Source organism: Nyctereutes procyonoides, unplaced genomic scaffold (assembly GCF_905146905.1).
Source record: "Nyctereutes procyonoides isolate TBG_1078 unplaced genomic scaffold, NYPRO_anot_genome, whole genome shotgun sequence".
NCBI lineage: Eukaryota > Metazoa > Chordata > Mammalia > Carnivora > Canidae > Nyctereutes > Nyctereutes procyonoides.
In genome coordinates this window covers 9,739,096-9,746,718 of record NW_026575144.1, presented here as the reverse complement: position 1 = coordinate 9,746,718, position 7,623 = coordinate 9,739,096, and the positions used below count along the sequence as shown (strand labels likewise).

The following is a 7,623-nucleotide window of genomic DNA, read 5'->3' as shown; positions in this document are numbered from 1 at the left end:
AGAGCGCCGAGGCGCCTCGCCCATTGGTGGAGACGGTTGCGCGTTGGAGGCCCGAGCGGCCCAGCCCGCGGCCCGCTCCGTGTCAGTCAGTCATGGAGCGGCCGCCCAGAGCCGCCGCCGCGGGGGCGGCAGGGCGCGGGGCGCGGGGGCCCGGCTGAGCCGGCCGTCGGAGCGAGACCCTGCGGCAGAGACGACGGAGGCGGAAGCAACCCGATCCTGGAGGCGGCGGCGGCGGGAGGAGCCGGAGCCGCCTGGGATGTTCAGTGAGTGCGGGGCGCGCGGGCGGGGAGGGCCGGGGGAGGGGGTCGCGAGCCGAGCGCGCGCGGGCGGGCGGGGGCCGGGAGGGAGGGAGCGCGGGCGGCGGCGCGGCGGCGCGGCGGCGCGCGGCGAGGCCTAGGCGGGGCGCGCGCCCGCAGCTCCCGCCGGCGGGGCGGTGGGGGCGGGGCGGGCGGGCGGGGCCGGCTGTGCGCGGGCGCGGCGGCCGCGCCTCCGCCCTCGGCCTCCGAGTCCCAGCGGCCGCGGGCGGCGTGGCCTGCAGTCGGCAGCTACACCTGGAGGGCTCCGCGTTCCTGCTCGGGGTGGGTCCTGCCGGGGCGGCTGCCGGGCGCCCGCCGGGAAGGGGTCCTGAGCGCCGGACAGCCGAGCAGGAGCGCAGGTCCGTGTCTCCCCTTCCTTTAAGGGAAAAGGAAATGCCTTTTGGCCGAACTCAAGATTAAACTTCGCACATGGTGATTGCGGGTGGCCGGCTGTGAAGTCGACCTCTGCGTGTGACAGGGGAGATCTCGAGTGAGACTCGTTGTTGCTAGAGGATACCGACCTGCAAGGTGGCCTTTGGGGTTGGTTCGACTCTTGACAGCAAGAGGTTTGTGCGCGCAGGCTGCACCCGCGAAGCTCCGGGGTTTTTGAAAATTATTAGGGGAGGCGTTGGTCCGAAGTCAGTTGATGGTTAGAAATAGTGGTGTCATTTTAGACTTAGCGGAAGTGGAGCGCTCGAAAGCTTCGTGCAGTTCTCCCATCAGTTGTGGAAGTGTCGTTGTGCTGCGGATCTCGCAGCTTGTATGGTTCTGGGATCAGGAGGTAAGTCTGCCAATCCCATGCGGCGTTCGTCTTGAATTACCCCAACTCTGACCTTGCAGATTGAGATCTTGGAATGGTGACTCCCGCGAACAGCAGTTGGGTGCTGTGTTGGGAGGAACGGTGAGGGCGGAGTTTGTCTTCTCTTAGGTGATACAAGTGTGTGTGTGACATACCTGAATTGTGGGGTGGGAGGAGGGCAAGGCGGCAGTTCCCAGCCCTGCTCACAGCCCTGCTTGAAAGTGAGAGTGGGAAGGGGGGTCTGTGCCGCATCTTTAAACTCCGAGAAACTTAATGTACTGAGTGGATGGGGCTTCACGACTATGGAGACCTAAAGCTGAAACCACGTAACTAACGATCATTGTAACTTTGGTGAGCCTTAGTTTCCTCTTCTGTAAAACGTGGTGATGACTGATAACTTAAAACTGGATCTTTTAAAGGACACCGAAAAAAACGGAATAATGAATGTGAAAATGCCTGACATATACAAAACATTCTAAATATCAGCTGTTGTAATTTCTTTTTGGGGAAAATACCTTTTAGATTCCTTGTAGGCCTAAATTTTGTGTGTTAAATGGGAAGCATACTGACATTGATTTGTTTTATGAATTACAAATTCTTCTTGCCTGGAAAATCAGTGTTAAACTACGAAACCGAAGGGTGGGCTTGCCTTGAGTTTTTTTTTTTTTCTTTGTCATCAAACAACAAATCAGGTTGTTGTGTCTTGGAATAGTTTTATTGTTTCTGCCTATCAATGTGAGGCTTATATGTGCTTCTGTCACTGGTAAGCTGAGTGAAGGCCTCACTAAACTGCTCAGCAACTGGTTTGGGGGGTTTTGTTTTTGCAAACGGATGTCCTTCATGACACCTGTGAAGGACATCTTTGGAGAAAGGAAAAGGGTTTTGGCTTTGATGATTGATTTTTGCTGGAAGGGAACCCTAGGGATCATCTGTTAAACCCACATTACTCGGCGGCGGACAGGCAGAAGTTGTTTCCAGCCTCCCCGCATCTTCTCAGGTAGTAATTGTTCTACTTGTAATTGTTCTGATCATTCTCTCAACAAGCAACTGGTGAGCCTTCACTATTGTGAAGAAGCCTCTGATTTAACATAGAACCCTTTGGGCAAGCAGGACATTGTAAACGGTAAGAGTTCAGACCCTGAAGCCAGGTGACCTGAGTTTCCATCTGAGCACTATGGAACCTTGGGACAGTGACTTCTATGGGCTTCTGCTTTCCTATCCAAAGAGTGTTATCTAGCTCATAAAGCTGTTGAGATATATACAAGAGATAATCTGTGCACTTAAAATAGTGCGTACCAGTGGCATACACTCAGCAAGTATTAGGTATTAGCAGTGATAGAGTACGAGGCAAATATTATGGTAAGCAATGAGACAGAAGTGTTCCCAGATTCAGTGGTGGAGAAGGCTTGAGCGGAGCTGTGAAAAAAAGAGCAGGATTTAACCAAGTTGGAGCAACAGTGTAAGGGGTGCCTCCACTTAATGGAGAGGTCTTGGCCAAAGCTCCTGAGATGAGAAAGTGGGATAGTACCTACCAGGTGAGTGAACAAAGGTGAATCAGAGTAACCCCGGAATGACATAGAGGAGATTGAATTTTTTTATCCTCCACACTGGTGGAGGCAATAGAAAGTTTTTAAACTGAGCAGATGCCATCAGATTAGTTTTGGGAAGATTGTGCCTGCAGTAGTGTGGGATTGAATTAAAAGTAGGGAAGGGGGACGCCTGGGTGGCTCAGCGGTTGAGCTTCTGCCTTTGGCTCAGGGTGTGGTCCCGGAGTTCCAGGATCGAGTCCCACATTGGGCTCCCTGCAAGGACCCTGCTTTTCCCTCTGTCTGTGTCTCACTTTCTGTGCCTCTCATGAATAAATAAATAAAATCTTTAAAAAAAAAAAAAAAAAAGGTAGGGAAGGCCCATCCATTCACTTGTCCTGGCAGCTTTGTATCTTCCTGTGACTCAAAAAGGAAAATGACTGCTTAGCAGAGACCGGCATTTCATTCCAAATCTGGAAGCTTGGAGAGCATTTACAGAAGGCATGAAGAAAGCCTTAGATCATCCCAGGCAGCCTTCCCTCTTAAAAGTCGACTGCAGGGCCCTACTGTATACACCTGATTACAAGGCAAAGTTCCTCCCAAAATACCCCTCTGTAAAGAGCGTATCACCACATCTTCAAGTCTCTCAGGGCACTCTCAGTCTCTCTATTTTGAACAAATAGGATGCTGTTTGGGAAATATGTATTGGGCTAAAATAACTTCAGTTGATGCTAGTCTGATATATTTTTTCAGTCAATCAGTATAGTCACTGATGACTGAAAAAATGTTCCGCCTTCCTGAATAGGTGTTGATGGCTTTGGCTGGTTGAGATTTCCAATGAGAGCATCATGTGTGGATTCAAGAAGCACTCTATCACAGCTCATTTGGTAAATGTGAAGGTGATGTGCTCTAGAAAATGGAATTTGATAATTCAGAGTAGCTTGAGTGACCACAGAGACACTGATATGTGGAAGATGAAAATGAATAGAGTAAAATTATTTCATGAATTAATATATTGTGCTATATAATGTATTTTCAAATATATGTGAGTTAATAAATGAAAGATTATAAGCAGACATTTGTTTCTTTTTTTTTTCAGACATTTGTTTCATCTATAATCATCATAGATTTTTTTTTAATTAACCCTAAAAAGTTCTTACTAATTTTCTCATTGCAAGGGTATCATTGTCTTAGGTTTGAACTTAACCTTTTATTTGGATTTTCACAGAAATTGACCACTGATCTTTATCTTTACTGAGACAAATTCCCTTTCCTCATTTTTTTAAACTTTTAGGTTTAAAGAACATTGTGTACTGGCAAGGTTTAGAAAACACTGTGGAGAACTTCCATTCATAATTCTTTGTTCAGCAGTCAAATAAGATATTCTTCTGATAAAATGTATTGAAATGTATCTTAGTCACCTTACAGTGATTGGTTGTCTTAAAGGAGAGTTCTGTTTTACTAGCATAATACAGCTCACCCTTGAGCAACACAGGTATAACTGTATGGGTCCACTTCTAGGCAGATTTTTTTTCCTGTGAGGGCAAAACAGTACTGTAAATCCTATTCTCTGGCTTACCTTATTGTAAGAATACAGTATGTGATTTTTTATTTAAAGATTTTATTTATTCATGAGAGACAAAGAGAAAGAGAGAAGCAGAGACATAGGCAGAGGGAGAAGCAGACTCTGTGCAGGGAGCCTGATGCAGGACTCAGTCCCGGGACTCCAGGATCACACCCTGGGCTGAAGGCAGGCACTAAACCAATGAGCCACCCAGGGATCCCCCAGTATATGATTTAATGTGAAACGTACTAATTAACTTTATGTTATCAGTAAAGCTTTCAGTCAACAGTAGGCTATCAGTAATGAAGTTTGGGGAGAGTCAAAAGTTCTGTGCCAACTTTTTTTTAATATTGTATTTATTGATTTATTTATGAGATACACAGAGAGAAGGCAGAGACATAGGCAGAGGGAGAAGCAGGCTCCTTGCATAGAGCCTGATGCTGGACTCAATCCTGGAACTCCGTGATCATGCCCTGAGCCAGAGGCAAATGCCCAACCCCTGAGCCACCCAGGCATCCCATATGCATATTTTTGACTGGGAAGGAGCAGAGAGGGTCACTTACATTGTTCAGGGTCAGCTGTACTCCCTTTTGGATATTTGGTAATCTAGTTAATCAGACGTGTTGTGCAAAACTTTGTCAATCAGCATTTTAAGGCTAAGGTGCTGATACATTAGTTTCACAAAGTAATACCATGCTCTAAAACTGTGTTGTCCAGTACAGTAATAACCATTAGCCACTTGTGTTTGCTTAAATTTAATTAAAATAAAAATTTAGCACTAGCTACAATTTAATTGCTCAATAGCTGTATGTGGCTGGTGGCTATCATACTGAACAGTGCAGACTTAGAATAGTTTTATTATTAAGGAAAGTCTTATGGGACAGTACTGCTCTAGAATGCAAAAATGAATATCGTTCTACTTTGAGACACATACATAAGTGATTTAATGTCATTAAGCTGTTTCTGAAACCTGGCTGCATTTGAATTCAGTTTCACAGAGAATGATTAACATTTATTCTGAGAGCAAAACATCCTGTTTTTTCCATCTACAACATTGTTTGCAAATAGAGCATATATGAAAGTTTTCTTTCTGAAGTCATAGTAAATAATGTAGATCTCCATTCTTGTGCTATACTCTTCCGTGTTAATGAAGTTTTGTATAGGAATATTTTTTCTGTGCTGTAAAACAGTATTAAAGGAGGAATCAAATATTTGTGGCTCATAAAAATTCAGAAAGATTATGAACCTAAAGTAAACCGTCAAAAATTCCAAACAGAAACTAGACAACACTCACTTTATTTTTAATGTGAGTTTTAAAGATAAGAAAAGCTGTATCCTCCAGGAATTCTCCATCTGTCTGAGCAAACTAAGGAACAGTGATGGCAGGATTGGACAGCCTGCATTGGGGCAGGGTTGGGGAGCAATTTTAAGCTTGGGAGTAGCATAATCAGATTTGTCTACTCTGGCTGCATTCTAGAGAGTGGTTTGAGGTAGGGCTGGAGGTGGGAGGATGTTGGAATATTCCAGTTGAGAAGTGATTTGTGCTGTCATATAGCAGCAGTGAGGATGCGGTGGCAGCAATGGCTGCAAGAAAGAATTCTATGTAGAATAGAAGGAGTTAGAATTCAGTGAATTCAGTGAGAGAGAGAGAAAAAAAATCTTAAGATGATGACTGAGGTTTTTGCTTTAGTGGTAGATGATGACACCATCAAACTGGCTAGGAACAGTAGAAAAAGGAAGAGGTTTTGAAGGAAGATAATATATTTGAGCATGTTGAATTTCAAATGTTTGCAGGTAGAGATGTTCCTCATAATTGAGCTCAGGAAGGTACTCTCACCATAGACAGTATAAGTCTTGTGTAAGTAGCATGATGATGTAGGGAATGTGAAGAATGAGAAACAGACCAAGAATGGGAAGCAGACCAAGAATGGGAGAGGGGAAGCGACCAAGGAAGAGGGAATTTCAAGGGAGGAGGGACCTGTTCAGCAGCCAAGAGACCCTGTGGGATAGTGTAGAAAAGCGACTGTTTCATTTGGCAAGAGTTGAGGAGTCTTAAGTCTTAGTAAGTAGCCCACTGAGGTAGGGAGCACGGTCAGCTGGCTGGATAAGGAGACTGGTATAGTTTTAGAATAGCCAGGTAGGAAGCTACAGGGAAAGAAACTAATTGTCGAAAAAATACTGGAACATCAGAGAGGTCCCAGCTGATAGAGAAAATTAATTCCTAGTGGCATCTGTCAGTTGTGTGAGTTCTGCATGCCCAAAACAAAACAAAACAAAAAACTCCAGGTGCTATGTTACATCCTGACTGCCCAGTTCTGAGCATTATTCTCATGTTGTTTATTTCTTGGGACAACATAAGAAAGAATACAGCTTCTAGTTCAAGTATGTATGTCAGTCTGTGAGCAAAGATCAAATATAAAAGGCCATCATAATGTTAAAATTGTACGAGGTATTACTAAAACTGAGAGACGTAGAGCTCATTTGTCACCTGTGACTTATATTTTCACAAAGATAATTGAATACACTTTACCATGATGATTAATGCAAAAGCTAGCTTTTTAGGTTCTCCTTAGAATGACCTCTTGATAGATATTACATTTAGACTTTTTCAAGTAAAGAGAACTAATGTATTTGAATACCTAGTATGCACTGTACCTGGCATCTTGTTGAACAAAAAGTACGCAGTCATTTTTGTTTTTGTTTTTTTAATTTTTATTTATTTATGATAGTCACAAAGAGAGAGGCAGAGACATAGGCAGAGGGAGAAGCAGGCTCCATGCACCAGGAGCCCGGCGTGGGATTCGATCCCGGGTCTCTAGGATCACGCCCTGGGCCAAAGGCAGGGGCCAAACCACTGCGCCACCCAGGGATCCCTCATTTTTGTTTCTAAGCATAAATTTATAATTGCTTTAAAGCGCACACACACATCCTTAGCTGCCTGTCAGTAGACTCATTTGGGGAGCTGATTTGAGAATGGTAATGGTGAGTTTGACTAGATTTTTTTTTTTTTGAGACTTTATTTATTCATGAGAGACACAGAAAGAGAGGCAGAGACACAGAGAGAGGCAGGCTCCATGCAGGGAGCCCAATGCAGGACTTGATCCCAGGACTCCGGGATCACACCCAGGGTGGAAGGCAGGTGCCCAACCACTGAGCCACCCAGGCGTCCCTGCCTGGATTTACTTTGAACTCACCCGTGCTCAAAGCTGCTACCTTAAGGGGTGTTGTCCATACAGTATTCCACTAGCATTTAATAGAATTGTGTAGTATTTCACCCACTTAGCCCTTCATGTGGTGGGCTGGGGGTGTCTCTCCTAGCACCCTCCAGCAGCACATATATTTGAACATAAGTGGGTGGGATGCAGTCTGTAACAAGTAAGAAATTTACTTGGCTGCAGTCCTATATTATCATCATCTTAAGAATATGTCTTTGCCTTC

General features: G+C 45.1%; 1 protein-coding gene across 2 annotated transcripts in view; it reads left to right on the top strand.

Moving 5' to 3' along the window:
• Positions 1-54: 54 nt before the first annotated feature.
• TAF5L (TATA-box binding protein associated factor 5 like) overlaps positions 55-7,623 on the top strand; it is a 28,349-nt gene continuing 20,780 nt past the window's right edge. The window contains exon 1 of one of the 2 annotated variants that reach the window (XM_055308790.1): positions 55-263. The gene's annotated coding sequence lies outside the window, so the exon portion shown is untranslated. Of the gene's footprint in view, positions 264-560; positions 656-7,623 lie in introns of those variants that run through there. The other variant, XM_055308791.1, reaches the window with a different exon arrangement.